This window comes from Malus sylvestris, chromosome 8 (genome assembly GCF_916048215.2).
Source record: "Malus sylvestris chromosome 8, drMalSylv7.2, whole genome shotgun sequence".
NCBI classification, from domain to species: domain Eukaryota; kingdom Viridiplantae; phylum Streptophyta; class Magnoliopsida; order Rosales; family Rosaceae; genus Malus; species Malus sylvestris.
In genome coordinates this window covers 1,786,184-1,802,998 of record NC_062267.1, presented here as the reverse complement: position 1 = coordinate 1,802,998, position 16,815 = coordinate 1,786,184, and the positions used below count along the sequence as shown (strand labels likewise).

The 16,815-nt window shown below is 38.2% G+C and overlaps 1 pseudogene; it reads left to right on the top strand.

The window, feature by feature from the left end:
• LOC126632504 (uncharacterized) overlaps positions 1-16,815 on the top strand; it is a 35,507-nt pseudogene that overhangs the window by 4,270 nt on the left and 14,422 nt on the right.

The following is a 16,815-nucleotide window of genomic DNA, read 5'->3' as shown; positions in this document are numbered from 1 at the left end:
TTATTCGAAGAAAGCTTGTAAATTGTTATGTTTTGTTATGTATTGTCATTTGAGGATAGTTCTTTCTGTTATGCGGGACGCTCTTTTCCCTTCGACCAGGTTGAAAGCCCCCGTAAGGTTTTATTGAGGCTCATTATGCACACTATTCTCAGTTTGTATGTGTTCTATTTCAATGCAATGAATAACTTACTTTCCCTTAAAAAACAAAAGTGGAGTGTATTAAATAAGTAGGTATAGTCAACAATATGTAGGGTGCGAATAAAACAATCCCTGAGTTTGTTTGAGCTTCCCTGACTTGGGAACCCCTCGGCCACCCGCACCTCTGCCTATGTCCTTCTACATTGCTTTGCCATTTAGCATATCTTATCGCACTTGCTTTTGTCCCCTTTTTACTATAGTTGCTTGTGACGAAGGAATCTAGAGAGAGACAGAACTTAGAGAGAGAGAGGGAGTTCGGTAACTGTATTTCTATTTCTTCTTACTTAAGCTATTACATCACACTAGTATTTATAGAGAAGCCATACATCACAACTGCCTCTCCAACAATCCTAACTAATTACTCCTATCTTGAGCTGACAAGTGGCACTATATCTACCCTTGATTATACTCTAACATCCCCCCGCAATCACATGTGTGGATGAACCAAGCATGAGATTGTTACAATGAGTGTGAAATAGGGGTGCACTAAGACCCTTAGTGAAAATATCTGCAAACTGTTCTCGAGATGACACAAACTGAACAGCAAGCTGCTTCTTGGCAATCCTCTCCCGGACAAAATGGACATCCACCTCAATATGTTTCGACCTTTGATGTTGAACAGGGTTAAATGACAACGCTATTGCCGACAGGTTGTCACAAAAAAGGACAGGAGGAGAAGATATTTGAACCTGCAGAAATGCAAGAACTTGTAAGATCCAATCAAGCTCAGCAGAGGTAGTAGACATAGCCCGATACTCAGCCTCTGTGGAGGACCGAGAAACAGTTTGCTGTTTCTTGGAAGACCAGGACACAGGATTTGAACCCAGAAACACTACCAATCCAGTGGTGGACCTGCGATCATTCGGATCACCCGCCCAATCCGCATCACTAAAAGCTCGTATTGTCAAGTCACTCTTGGAGTAAGTAAGACCAAGATGCATTGTGCCTTTCAAATATCGGAGGATTCTCTTTACGGCAGTAAAGTGAGACACCATAGGATTTTGCATAAACTGACAGACTTGGTGTACAGAGAATGAGATATCTGGACGGGTAAATGTAAGATATTGTAAGGCACCAACAATACTTCTATAGGCAGTGGGATTGTTATACGGAAGGCCATCATCTTTCAAAAGCCTGTTATAGGGTAAGCAAGGAGTATCACAAGGCTTGGCCTCGAGCATTTCTGTCTTCTGCAGCAGGTCCTGAATATATTTAGACTGGGAAAGAAACAAACCAGAATCTGTTCTAGTGATTTGGATGCCAAGAAAATAATGTAACTCCCCAAGATCCTTAAGATCAAACTCAGAAGTAAGGGACCGAATAACCTGTTGGATAACAGTGATGGAGCTTCCAGTAATGATAATGTCATCAACGTATAGTAATAGAACCACAACAGCACTACCAATGGTGTTTATGAACAGAGAAGAATCTGAATATGTTGTTTTGAACCCAATTGTTGGAAGGAACGTAGTGAACCGCTCATTCCATGCTCGAGGAGCTTGTTTCAAGCCATAGAGAGACTTGTGAAGCTTACAAACAAGATGTGGATGGCTAGAATCTTCAAACCCCGGAGGTTGGGACATATAGACCTCCTCTTGCAAAAAACCATGCAGGAACGCGTTCTTCACATCCAATTGTCGAAGAGGCCAGCCAAAGTGAGCAGCAAGGGATAAAACTAACCGGACTGTAGTTGGTTTGACCACAGGACTGAAAGTCTCCCCAAAATCTAAACCAGGTTCTTGGCTAAATCCTTTTGCAACCAAACGAGCCTTATGTCGACCAATGGACCTATCAGCATTCCGTTTGAGTTTGAACACCCACTTGCAGCCTACAAGATTCTTCTGAGATGGTAAGGAAACCAATGACCAAGTGCCTTGAGAGTGAAGTGCATGGATTTCCTCCTGCATAGCCTTGTACCAAACTGGAACCTTAAGAGCATTCTTATAGGATGTGGGTTCAATAACAGATAGATCCACTTCACTGGAGTCCTCCAAGGTAGCAAGGAATGCCTTTCTTTTGACAATACCATTTTTGCTCCTAGTTTGCATAGGATGCAAGTTAATGGGAGCAATAGGCAGGACCACGGGCAAGTGCTCAGGACTAAATGTTGAGCCTATAGAATCAACAGGACTTTGTACATAATCCACAGGGAGCAGGGAGGAAACATTGTGACCAGCAGTAATGGACTGTGATGGTAATTGAGGCTGAGACCCTGCAGGAGAAATGGATGCTAGTGGCACTGACTCGTGGGTTGCAGAAACAGTGTGATTATGGTCTGAAAGAGGACAATGAGATGAGGAGGAAACCAAAATGTTATCGAGTGTGGGAATTAATGATGAATGTGAAAAAGTGCTAGAAGACTGAGGGAGAGAATACTGATGCTTCTGAGACAGCAAGGTCTTGTATGGAAACTCTAACTCATTGAACACTACATGCCTGGATATGTAATATTTGTGCCGTGAGACATCAAAACAAATATACCCCTTGTACTGGGAAGCATAACCAAGGAAGACACACTTGATGGTTTTGGGTTGTAATTTAGATGCATTATAAGGGCTGAGAAATGGAAAACATGAACAGCCAAAGATCTTAAGATGGGAAATGATGGGGAGTTTACCATACAAAGCTTCAAAAGGGGATTTATTTTGTAAAATAGTGGTAGGCATTCAGTTAATAAGATAGATAACAGTTTGACAACCAAAAGACCAAAATTCAGAGGGTAGAGAAGCATGTTGAAGTAATGTGATTGTGGTTTCAATGACATGCCTATGTTTACGCTCAGCTAAACCATTTTGTTGAGGTGTATAGGGACAAGATTTGTGATGTAGAATGCCTTGATGTTGTAAGAAGGAATGCAATCTATGATTGACATACTCACCACCACCATCAGTTTGTAATATTTTGACAGTAGTAGAGAATTGAGTGTGTACAAAAGAACATAAACTTACAAAGGTGGTAAAGAAATCTGATTTATTTATAAGAGGGAATATCCAACAAAAACGAGTACACTCATCAATTAGTGTGACATAATACTTGAAACCATCAATAGAACTACAAGGAGCAGGACCCCAAAGGTCACTGTGTACAATTTCAAATGGAATGGAAGATTGATGAGTTCTAGGTGAAAAAGGTAACCTGGTGAATTTACCCTCTAAACAACTTTGACACACAGTGGACACAACATCTTTATCACATGGGATATGAGCATTTTTCAGCATCAATGAGGTAGTAATATTAGAAGGATGACCGAAACGGTTGTGCCAAACACTGGATTTGACAAGCTGTCCAAGACATGCAATAGTCTGGTGAATAGAAGATCGGGACTGAGGAAGAGTTGGTATGGGATAAAGTCCATTACTGCACAGGCCTTTGTGGAGGATCCTCCCTGTGGCTTTGTCCTGGATCCAAAAACAAGAGGCATCAAATATGAGCCAACAATGGTTATCAAGACAAATTTTATGAACTGATAACAGGTTATGAGTCAACTTTGGGACATATAAAACGGAATTCAATTTAATGGGATAGGTAGAAGGTTTGATAACACTACTGCCAATATGAGACACAGTCAAACCTTCACCATTGGCAGTTTGCACAAGCTCAGTAGTGGGATATGGCGAGGCTAAAGACAGATTCTGAATATCAGCAGTCATATGGTTTGAGGCTCCCGAATCCGCAAGCCAAAACTGATGAGAGGTTTGAGAAGAAGAGCATTGGGAGGGATGATTAACCACAGTATGCATAGCATGCATATGAGGCAGATTTGGAGACTGAGAAGTCGACATGGAGACTTGTGAGGGAGGAAACTGCGAATCACCAATGTAATTTGGCCCTTTGTCATTATAAAAACAAAACCAAGTGGAGTGGTTTGTCTTGCCACAGATATGACAGCCTTGTTGTGATTGAGATCTCGATCCACAAAAAGATGCAGAGTGACCATATGTGTTGCATAGCTGACAAATGACGGAAGGAGATCCACCAGTATACCCATTTGGAGAAGAACCAAGAACTCCTGAAGTTGAATTAGGATACACATTATAAGACTATCTGTGGAATTTGACTCCGTGATTAAACTTGCCCCTGCCTTTTTGTTTGTTATGATTAAACTGCCTGTTCCCTCCTGAGAAGAAATTAGATGGACCAGAATTATTATGAAACTGAGATGGAGATCGTTTGGTAGCCGAAGAATGATCTGCAACCATAGCAGACAAAAGTGGACCCTGAACATGAGTTTCAACAATGAGCTCCTCAGCAAGAAGTTGAGATCTAAACTCCTTAAGAGATATAACATTCTCACGGCCCCGAATCACACACCTAAAGGTATTATATTCAGGAGGTAATCCATTAAGTGCAAGAATCACAATGTCCTCATCTGCAAAGTGTACCCCGGCAGCAGAAAGATAATCTCGAGCTTCTTTGATCTTTTGCAAGTACTGAGACACACTATCAGACCCTTTCTTGATTGTTTGGAGATTGGACTTCATTTGAAAGATACTAGTTCGAGAAACAGTGGAGAATTGTTCCTTCAATCTAGTCCACAAATCTTGAGAACTAACACTGCCAATAGCACAGGAGACAGCAACTGGAGATAAAGTTGCAGTGATTAATTGCATTAAAGCCCGATCATGCATTTTCCAGACAATGTAATCCTCATTTTCCACAGTAGATAAACCAGGCTCATTGTTCCGATCAACAGCAGAATTTCCAGAACGTTGAACAAAACGAGCAGGACAAGGAGTAGATCCATCAACAAATCCCATAATCCCATGTCCGTCCAATAACAATTGCATTTGAAATTGCCAATTTAAGTAGTTAGAATCATCCAATTTCACATGAACAGATGCAGAAACAGTGGAAACAAGAGATGTTATGGGAGATTGAACAATCTGAAGTTGAAAAGCAGTCACCATAATTTCGTATATCAATGAAGAAACTTAACAGAGGCAATATCACAAACACCTGGCGGGCAGAAAAATTTTTAATCTTGAAGAGAATCGAAGGACAATATCAGAAACCCTAGAAATCGAAGGAGAAGAATACCAATCCAATCTTTGAAGAACCACAACACCAAGTGCAGAAATGGCTGTGGGAAGAAGACGAAGAACTCGACGAGCAGCGAGTAGCGGAAGCAACTAGAGGATCGAAGATGCGCAAGCAATTTCGGCGATTGATACCATGTTAAGCATTAGCCATTTAACCAAGAAAACGAAGGAATCTAGAGAGAGACAGAACTTAGAGAGAGAGAGAGTTCGGTAACTGTATTTCTATTTCTTCTTACTTAAGCTATTACATCACACTAGTATTTATAGAGAAGCCATACATCACAACTGCCTCTCCAACAATCCTAACTAATTACTCCTATCTTGAGCTGACAAGTGGCACTATATCTACCCTTGATTATACTCTAACAATGAAAACAACAATAAATCTTCATGGACAAATTGTAGAGAGAGACAACGGGCACACAAAAAAACACGCAAGCATGAAATAAAAATGTTAATTTGACTTCAATTCTTTTGCTCTTATTTTTTTCTCTAATAATAGTACAAGTTTAATTTCTTTTTTTTTAGTACAAAATGTTAATGTGGATGATAGAAGTTGATTACATGGGTAATGAGAAGATAAGTAATGGGTAACTGCTAAATCCTTGTGTTAATGTATGTGTGTTTGTTCCTTTATTTTTTACTTGGATAAGAAGATTTGGATAATAATTTAGATAAAAGAGTTATTTACAGGTAGAAGGGGCATAATATGGCCTCCTATTTAAGTTTTTGCTAAAAAGATTTAATTAATAAGAATACACCATACAAAGCAACTCTTCAATCACCAAATTTATATTAAGTCTTTTTCTAAAAGGGGTCGGGTACGGGGCAGGTCCATATTATTTTATATACAAAACGGGGCGGGGCGGGTCTAAGTAAACAGAGGGGCAAGGCGGGTCCAATATTATGAAGACACGACCCCCGTGTAAGATTCCACATCGTCCAGGGGAGTGATCCTTATATGTATATTCCCATCCCTACCTAGCATGAAGCTTTTTGGGAGTTCACTGGCTTCGAGTTCCATCGGAACTTCGAAGTTCTCGTGTGAGTTCCCATAAATAAAACCGTGAGGACGTAGTCGGGGCCCAAAGCAGACAATATTGTGCTACGGTGATGGAGCGGGCCAGAGATATGGTGGACCCCGGGCCGAGATGTGACACCCCGGCCCGAACTGTATCCAATAAAGTGTCGTCTCACATACACACACTCAAATCTCACACACACCACTCAAATCACACACACACACACACACACATCACATCACTTTCTCAAAGACTCTCATTTGACTCGAATTGAAACTCAGTCCTCCCTCTCGATCTCTTTCTCCCAGAGTCTAGACTAACTCGTATCCCTCTCGATTCTCAATCTATCTCTATCGAACTCGAAGGGACGAATGACAAAGTCAGTCTCTCTCTGTCGAACTCGAGGGGACGAACAATGAAGTCGAACAACTTAAAATGACGAATCAGTCATCTCCTCTATCTGACTTAGATTTGCATGGAAGCCGAGCTCTGCTGACAGTCTTTTTCAGTTTCAAGGTATTATGTTTTAGGGATTTAGGATTGAAAATTAAATTATGATTTCCTAGGGATTTTGTTAGGTTCTTGAATCTTGACTTTTATTCTGTTCCAATTTCAAATCTTTTGTTTGATTGAATTTGAATATTCTGTTGAATATTTTTAATTATATTATGTAAACTAGATTTGAATGTTTCATGCAATTTAGATCAGTGGAGCGTTTCATGCAATTTGGCAGGTTATGAAACATGTATTCACCTTAAAGAGAACTGAGAGAAGGTTGTGATTCCTGCGAACACCTGTGTTTTGACTTACAGTGATAATTGGACCTGTGTTCAATTTGTGCAGCTGCTGTTGTGAATCTGTGCTGCCTTCTCTAAAAATTCAGTTTCCCCCCCCCCCAAAAAAAGAGGACCCGTGGACCCGGTCTGACAGGTCCGGTTCATGTATTAAAATTTGATGTACCCGCCTCAGCTCGATCCTTTTCTTTTAAACCCGAATCCGATCCAGTCCGTTCAAATTTGGACCCTGCCCGTCTTGTGCCCAGCTCTACTTCAAAGTCACCTAATTTATACTACCTACCTCAAATACTACCAATTCCACACCACCTCCCTTTCTCGTGGGAATTTTTTTATAGAACGCGTGCTTGTTTATGCATTGTTTGTTGCACACCAACTACATGCATCCATGTGGCATCTAACTCCCTCCGCATTCAAATGTTTCAATATTGAACGTATCCAAATTTTGTCACGTGGAAAATCAATGAGGAAGGAAAGGGAGGGTGGGGTACTAATAATTGGAATGGTGTGTGATGAGAATATTCTGGCATATTACTAAAGTCTGGAAAAGAAATTGCACTATTCATGTTGCATTTGGAATCGATTTCGGCCAATTACATATGTGCCATTGGTCTTTTCGTTTTATTTACAAGACTGCCACTGCTGGGTTTATCGAATTAGGCTGGATTACAGGTATCTGAGCCCAATGAAAGTATTGGTCCAGTGGAAGACTTCATTGTGAGGAGCAAGGTTCTAAAAATCGCTAGGCGCTAGTCGGGCGGCGGGCTGGGGCCTAGCGCCTAGGCGGCTAGGCGGGGCCTAGGCGGGAGCCTAGGCGGACTAGGCGGATTTAAGTAAATCTATCATATTTAAGGTAAATAAGTTCTGCTTCTACTTGAAATATATATAATTTCATCATAAACTACAAAATAGAATGCATATATATCATGAAGTATTGGAACATAATAAAAACATGTGAAATAAGGATATAATGTTTGTTCATTCAAGTATGCAACAAGTTTCTTACAATTTATTGGAAAAAAACAAAATGCAAAATGAAAGTTATGTATTTTCTGTCTAAGTGAGTTGCAACCTAGGCGGGTATAGGCGGGTGCCTAGGCGGGTATAGGCGGGTGCCTAGGCGGGCTAGGCGGGCTAGGCGGGTGCCTAGGCGGTCTAGGCGGTGGGCCTAGGCGGTCTAGGCGGTGGGCTGAGGCCTAGGCATTAATCGGGGCGGTGGGCTGGGGCCTAGCGCCTAGGCGGGGCCTAGGCGGCGTTAGGCGGGGATTTTTAGAACAGTGGTGAGGAGTGCATTTTGTAATCAAGAAATTCAGAATGTATAATTTATCTGTGTGGGCCTTTCACTTAGAATTACTCACCCCTGTTCCACTTAGAATTATAATAAGCTTCTTCAGGTAGGATTAGGGGTGGTTCGGTATGGGATCCCATACCGAAATCCTTGTCCCGATTCTCATACCGAAATTTTCGGGAATCCCAATTTCAATACCGATCCCAAACCAAATTTTTGGGAATCCCGAAATAGTTTCGGGATTTCGGGACAAATCGGGAATCCCAAAAATTACAAACTCACCAAATCGGGATTTCGGGACAATTTTCTGAAACACAATTACAAACTCACCAAATCAGTTTTTTGTAAAACCACTAAGTCAGTAAAAGCGCAAAAATCCATACATGGAAGTTTAATTTGTAACTCACCATAACAAAAACTAATATATAATCATATCAATGAGTAGTTAGTGAGGGATGAAAGTATGTGATACATGTAAAAAAAGAAACAATAAACTCAAACATCAATACATAATTGAAATTGAAAAAGTTGCACATAACTGAAAATCTTCAGCCACAATGACAGTGGCTGGCCACAACTTCTGGCACTGGCACTGGTGGCATGTGGGTCGTGTGCAATGGGGAGAAAATATAAATGTTCCTAAGCTTACATAGTATTTTCCCACAATTTGTTGCTTAATCCAAATAGAATGGGAAGGGATTGGTAGCTTTTATTGAAGTTGGTATTTTTTCTTAATACCTTTATTAAAATTGATTTTTAATCTGAAGCCTTAAAAGTATTTACCTTGAAACACCAAAAACTGAAGAAGTCTCTTCAAGAAACTGCTGAAGTTTGTGGGGAGGCACATAGAATATTTGGGTCGTCCCCTCATTTGCTGAAACCGTCAACCTCTCTCTTCTAGATCCAACATGTTTAGAGAGAAATCCAACTGCAGAAGTATACTCAATTTCAGAGTTCTATATACATCTTATCCCTCAAGCCACATCCACCAAGAAGAATATCTGCAGCATCATTTCCATGGAAAACTTACCAAACGTAAACTCATCCGTGGAGAGGCCAGATGCAGAGAGAGCAGCCAGAAAAGCAGACGGCCCAGGTATAGGAATAACAGGGATGTTTTCATCCACGCACAGCTTTGCCTGCAGCAAAACTTGAGAGATATCCAACTGCAGAAGTATACTCGAGAGAGATCCCTAGTTCTGTGACCTGTCCTATCCGTGAAAGACAATCGCCCTAGAGAGAGAGAGCGGTTGTTGTGTGGTGAAGGAAGGCTGGAGAGTCAGATACGAGAGTATGGTGTGGTGGTGGGTCGATGGCTGGTCGGAATTCGACAGTATGGTGAGGGACGACGTTGGTGAGGGTCGGAGGCTCACGGCTGCGCTTCGAAACAAATGAACGAAGGAATACAAAAGTGAAATGTTATCATTTGACCTAAAAACAAATCGACGACACAGATTAAATCCAAAACAATCAACGGTTGAAATAATTGTCTTATAATTAAAAAATTATATATATATATATTTTTTCGGTTCGGTATGGGAATACCGAAAAATGAAATGCAATACCGAATCCCATACCGAAAATTTCGGTTTGGTTTGGGATTACATCCCGAAACTTTCGGGAATTTTGGTTTGGGATCGGGATTTTTTTGGTTTGGTTTGGGATTTTTGGGATTTTTTTCCAGCCCTAGGTAGGATTGGCATATGGTTTCGTTGTTGTTGTTTAACTTTTATATCTTTCAAACATAATCTTTCATTTAATTTTCAATCTCGCAGCAACGCGTGGGCACTAATTTCTAGTGAGTCCCTAAGTTATAACATATGCTTCTCTTACATGTGTTAGTTTATAATTGATTATAGTTTGTTAGATGATTTTAGAGTATTCCTTGAAGCCCGTGAATGAGATCCTCAACGGCTCTAATTTAGGAGAAATTATATCATCAAGACACAAAAATTCACACCTACCCCGCACCCCTGATTCCCAGATCTACACCTACCCAACTCTCTAGTCATATCCTTTCTCTTTTTGGCTCTAGTCCAATTTCGGATAGAAGAACTTCTCCTAATTTAGGTAACTTAATTTCAGCACCTTCACGATAAAATTTGCACATTGGTGACTTTGCTTGATAACGTTATTCTCTTATTTTGATACAACGATATATCTATACCAGGGTTTTTATTACAAGAGCAAACATTTTTTATTTACCAAACACAAGTAAGGACTCAACTTTTTTAAGAAGCTGTTTAAAAAAAAATAAAAAATTTAAGCAACCCCAAACTGACCATAGAAGTTGAACATAATACCTTTTATTTATAAATAAAGAGATAAACATCACCACACAGTATGTGTTACAACTTACAACAAATTCTTAATAATCTTTAGATGATTGCCCCAAAGTGATAAAACGTAAAGTTCACCAACATTACAACTTACAACTGATTATTTAGATTATTTGATAAATTTGAACATAAAAATAAATGAGAAATGAAGAAGAGGGGTTGAGATAGTGATATTTGAGAAGAAGAAAGATTGACAATTACACACATTTGGGACAACCGTTAGAATGAGTGGAAGATGATCCTCTCCGAGTTCACTTTGTGGGGATCTTAGAGATCCCCACATTCTAGCCGTTCATCATACATCGTGCCATCAATTTTCGTCAAGTACTATTTATGTTTAATTTTAAATAAAAAAAAGTCAAATGATTTCTGATCGCACGATGCACGATGAATGACTAAGATGTAAGGATCACTAGAATCCGCACAATTTGGATCCGGATGGGATTCAAATCCAGAAGGCTTGGGGTGGGCTCCATAAATCAAAGTGGTGCACTGTACTAGTTGGCGACAATTAGGGCGCGTTTGTTTGGCCGACTTTAGTTTCACTGGATTGGACTACTTAGCTAAAATCAGTAGTCCTGTGTTTGGTGTAAATTGGGATTGTGTTTAATGGGATTAAGCCGGACTCATGCAGACTAAATCCTTCGCTAGGTGGGCTTAGCAAGAGCCACAAAAAACGATGGGATTTGTAGTCCCGTTTCTGTTCTTCGCTTCACCTCGTGTTGCTTCGCTTCGCTCCAGGCTGGAGGCTTCCAGAGAGAGGAAGAGTTTTATTAGAATAAAAAAAGATAGAATTAATTAATATAATATTATTAGATATGATTTAAAAAATATAATATTGTAGTTTGTTATTATCCTTCTTTTTAGTCCAATACTGCACCAAACGCTTCACTAAGTCAGTCCAGCTTAGTCTAGTTTAAGCCAGTCCAGCTTAGTCCCTGAAGCTAGTCTAGTCCGAGATAATCCGGTGCAACAAACGCACCCTTAAAGACTTTTGACTTGGAATGAGTAAATTTATGGAAGACTCCATCAAGAGGAAAAATTATTAATTGGAAAAACTTTTTCGTGGTCTGAGAGACACTGAGTCATGAAGATGTCATTTTCTTGTGGAAAACAAAATATTTTGTCATAGTCATATTAAATAAACGAGAATACTAAAAATAAAACTGGAAGTATCAATTAAGCATCATCAAGCTCTTATTCTTTGAAGAAAAAATTTGAAATAAATTGCCAAATTGCATTTATGGCCCTTGACTTGGACTTTGGCCAAGTTGCCAAATTGCCAAACTGCATTGATGGCAGACTCTAACATCAAACCTTTTTTTTTTCTTCCTCAAACGATAGATTTGTTTGATTAGGGAGCCGACGAGATTCGAACCTATGCTGTGGTACAAGAGCAACACTCATCTCCACCATTGCGATAGAAGACCACTTGCTACATTGGTGACTTTGCTTGATAACGTTATTCTCTTATTTTGATACAACGATATATCTATACTAGGGTTTTTATTACAAGAACAAACATTTTTTATTTACCAAACACAATTAAGGACTCAACTTTTTTAAGAAGCTGTTCAAAAAAAAAAAAAAATAATTTAAGCAACCCCAAACTGGCCATAGAAGTTGAACATAATACCTTTTATTTATAAATAAAAAGATAAACATCACCACACAGTATTACAACTTACAACAAATTCTTAATTATCTTTAGATGATTGCCCCAAAGTGATAAAACGTAAAGTTCACCAGCATTACAACTTACAACTGATTATTTAGATTATTTGATAAATTTGAACATAAAAATAAATGAGAAATGAAGAAGAGGGGTTGAGATAGTGATATTTGAGAAGAAGAAAGATTGACAATTACACACATTTGGGACAACCGTTAGAATGAGTGGAAGAGGATCCTCTCCGAGTTCACTTTGTGGGGATCTTAGAGATCCCGACATTCTAGCCGTTCATCATACATCGTGCCATCAATTTTCGTCAAGTACTATTTGTGTTTAATTTTAAATAAAAAAAAGTCAAATGATTTATGATCGCACGATGCACGATGAATGACTAAGATGTAAGGATCACTAGAATCCGCACAATTTGGATCCGGATGGGATTCAAATCCAGAAGGTGTGGGGTGGGCTCCATAAAACAAAGTGGTGCACTGTACTAGTTGGCGACAATTAGGGCGCGTTTGTTTGGCCGACTTAAGTTTCACTGGATTGGACTACTTAGCTAAAATCAGTAGTCCTGTGTTTGGTGTAAATTGGGATTGTGTTTAATGGGATTAAAGCGGACTCATGCAGACTAAATCCTTCGCTAGGTGGGCTTAGCAAGAGCCACAAAAAACGATGGGATTTGTAGTCCCGTTTTTGTTCTTCGCTTCACCTCGTGTTGCTTCGCTTCGCTCAAGGCTGGAGGCTTCCAGAGAGAGGGAGAGTTTTATTAGAATAAAAAAAGATAGAATTAATTAATATAATATTATTAGATATGGTTTAAAAAATATAATATTGTAGTTTGTTATTATCCTTCTTTTTAGTCCAATACTGCACCAAACACTTCACTAAATCAGTCCAGCTTAGTCTAGTTTAAGCCAGTCCAGCTTAGTCCCTGAAGCTAGTCTAGTCCGAGATAATCCGGTGCAACAAACGTACCCTTAAAGACTTTTGACTTGGAATGAGTAAATTTATGGAAGACTCCATCAAGAGGAAAAATTATTAATTGGAAAAACTTTTTCGTGGTCTGAGAGACACTGAGTCATGAAGATGTCATTTTCTTGTGGAAAACAAAATATTTTGTCACAGTCATATTAAATAAACGAGAATACTAAAAATAAAACTGGAAGTATCAATTAAGCATCATCAAGCTCTTATTCTTTGAAGAAAAAATTTGAAATAAATTGCCAAATTGCATTTATGGCCCTTAACTTGGACTGTGGCCAAGTTGCCAAATTGCCAAACTGCATTGATGGAAGACTCTAACATGGAACCTTTTTTTTTTTTCCTCAAACGATAGATTTGTTTGATTAGAGAGCCGATGAGATTCGAACCCATGTTGTGGTATAAGAGCAACACTCATCTCCACCATTGCGATAGAAGACCACTTGCTACTCTAAAATCGACTTGGATTTTGGCCAAAATGCCAAATTGCATTTTGGCCAAAATGCCAAATTGCATTTATATAAAAGACTCCATAGTCGTCCAAGTTACCAAATTGCATTTATAAAAGACTCCAAAGTCATCCAAGTTGCCAAATAGCATTTGTGGAACTCCAAGGACCATGTACAATGATTGGTTTAAAACTCAAATTTTGAGTTTCAAAATGTTAAAACTTGCTTTGGGCCAAATTCTCACCTCCCCTCCCAAAAAAAATGAGCCAAGGATAGTGGTGGCCCGAGCTCCAACGCATGAAAGCGCCTAGAAAAAGCCCAGCTGTAGCTAAGCAACGCATTAGAAGCATCTCATGCGACAAGTCATCAACTCCTGGGTCCCAACGACTACCCACTAGCATAACTACTCTTTTTGTGATCCAATGATTGGAAATGATGGGTAATTGGTTGATTCAACAGTCTATATTCAATTTTTTTGAAAACAAATTTATAATTAAATTAAATCGAACGACTGAATTCTTATATTAAATTAACTGTAAAAAAAAAGGTCTTATGGCCCAAAATTAAATTTAACGGCTAAAACATTTAAAAGAAATTATTTAAATCAAAATTCACCGAAAAACTCTATAAATACATGTATTTGTTCAAACATCCACCCAAAATTCACTTTCCTCAAACAATTCTTCCATTTTTTTCTACTGACTTCCAAAATTTTCAAGATGACAAAAGATCATATTAGAAGGAGGACCCTTACAAGATGACATTCAATTTTGATGTAATGAGGGAGGACCGGCCCCAACAAATACACTTCAAATAGGAAGAAATTATTCCGCGACAAGCAATCGGAAATTATAAGAAGGAATGCCGTAAGGAATATCTTTGAGGATGATGACCAATATAATGTCTATTACCCAAGTCCACCACGAAATCCACCACAAATTCAAGGACCAAGTCAACCAAATGTTGATGAATATTATTAGTATTAGTAATTGTTGTAATTTTTATGTGGTATTTTACTTATCGTTTATTAATTTTTATTTAGTGTTTTAATTATGTTTGTATTATTAATTGTTGTAAGATTGAAGCATACTATATAGAATTATTTCAAGTTTCAAAGTTTTAATCCTTATCTTTATAAAAAGGAAAACTAATGAAAATGGCTTGAAAATTTTTAGTTTTAATAAAAAACCATGTTATAAGTTTTATTTAATGATTAGTACAAGACCCATATTAAAGCAGTCCAACTAAAAATGGGTCAACTATAATAAATTATGATTTATCGATTTTACCACTAACTTTTTAAGGTTGAGTTCCAGATTTTCATCGTTAATGGAATTCATCGTTGTTTTGCAGACCTTCTTCTTTTTCTTTGTAACAAAAATATAGATCTCATGCTATTTAATTTATATTTTGTATTATTTCGTTGAAATGTGATCGTTGTTATTATTTATAGTGTATTCGAGGTACTGTTTTTCAATTTTTCTTCGTCAGTGGAGTTCATCGTTTGTTTCTCCAGAAAATAAATTTGAGAACTGCATGCTATTCAATAATAATGACGGGTCACTGTTTCTGGACTGTAAAAATAAGCTGTCTCTGGATTTTAAGTAACACTGTTTCTGGAATCTAAGTCACAGTTTTTTGAATTTAAATTACTGTTTCTGGAATCTAATTCACTGTTTCTGAATTTAAATAAAATATGCACATTGTTTCTTAAATGTAAGCTAGAAAAGAAATGGTGAAATTCACTGTATCTGGATTCAAATCAAAATAAGCACTCTGTTTCTTAAATATAATCAGCTGATACATGAAAGAAAAGAAATAGTCAAAGCTTAAAAACATAGACTGTTTATGGCATGTAAGTCACTATTTCTGGAATGTAAGTCACTGTTTCTGGAAAAGAAATAGTGAAATTTACTGTATCTGGATTCAAAGCAAAATAAACACTCTGTTTCTTAAATATAATTAGCTGATGCATGAAAGAAAAGAAACAATCAAATGTTAAAAACATAGAATGTTTCTGGAATGTAAGTCATTGTTTCTGTAGTGTAAGTCATTGTTTCTGGAATTTAAGTCATTGTTTCTGAATTTTGGTGTTTTTTTTTTTCCAGATACAATGTTTGTTTGTGCACAAACAAAACAAACACTGTATCTGATTTTTTTTCTTCAGAAACACTGTTATGTTTTGGGTTCTCCAGAAACAGTTTTATGTTTTGGGTTCTCCAGAAACAGTTTTATGTTTTGGTTCCTTTTTTTTTTTTTTTTCCAAACACTTTTTCGTCGGTTTCTGCCTTTAAACTTCTTTGAACTTGGTTCGGCGGCTTTGTTCCAATGAATGCTTCATTTTTCAACTTTGATTTGAACTGACACTCCTTTTAGGGGTATTTACGGGTTAAGGTTGGTGAAGAGTTGTCTTCGAGTGCCGCACGCCAACATCGAAAGAGAACAAAATCCCCACGATTCTTAAATGTCCGCCTGCGCCGAGAAAGCGGGCCAGAAGGGTGGGTTCTTCATGCAAGAGGAAACTGCAGTTCTTCGAGACCACGAACCGCGAAGAGGTTGAAGATATGTTCAACATCCAAAGACAATAAATAATAAGAATTCAAAGAATACCAATTAGCTAGCTAGTTGTGGAGGAAAGGTACTTCATATGATTGAAGTAATTCACGCTCATAGATGATGAAGGAATACAAATATATATATCCACATCCAACTGTCTGAAAAACTCATCCAAGTACTCCACCTATATATAACCTGGAAATTCAATCTTGCCCACCAGGCTTGAATCTATCCATGAACTTGCAATACAAATTATACGGACGTGATTGCCACGTTTTTGGACCGTACATATCCCTCATATATAAAACCCAGAAACCAAAAATCGTGAAAAATAAATAAGAAAAAAGGTGTAACAATAGTAGTCCGTTGAATTGAATTGGCACCAATCCATGAAGCAGCTTTGATTTATGTACATGGGCATCTCCTTTTGGCACGAGAGTTGATCATAAAGCTTGATCTGAAAATATCTTCAAC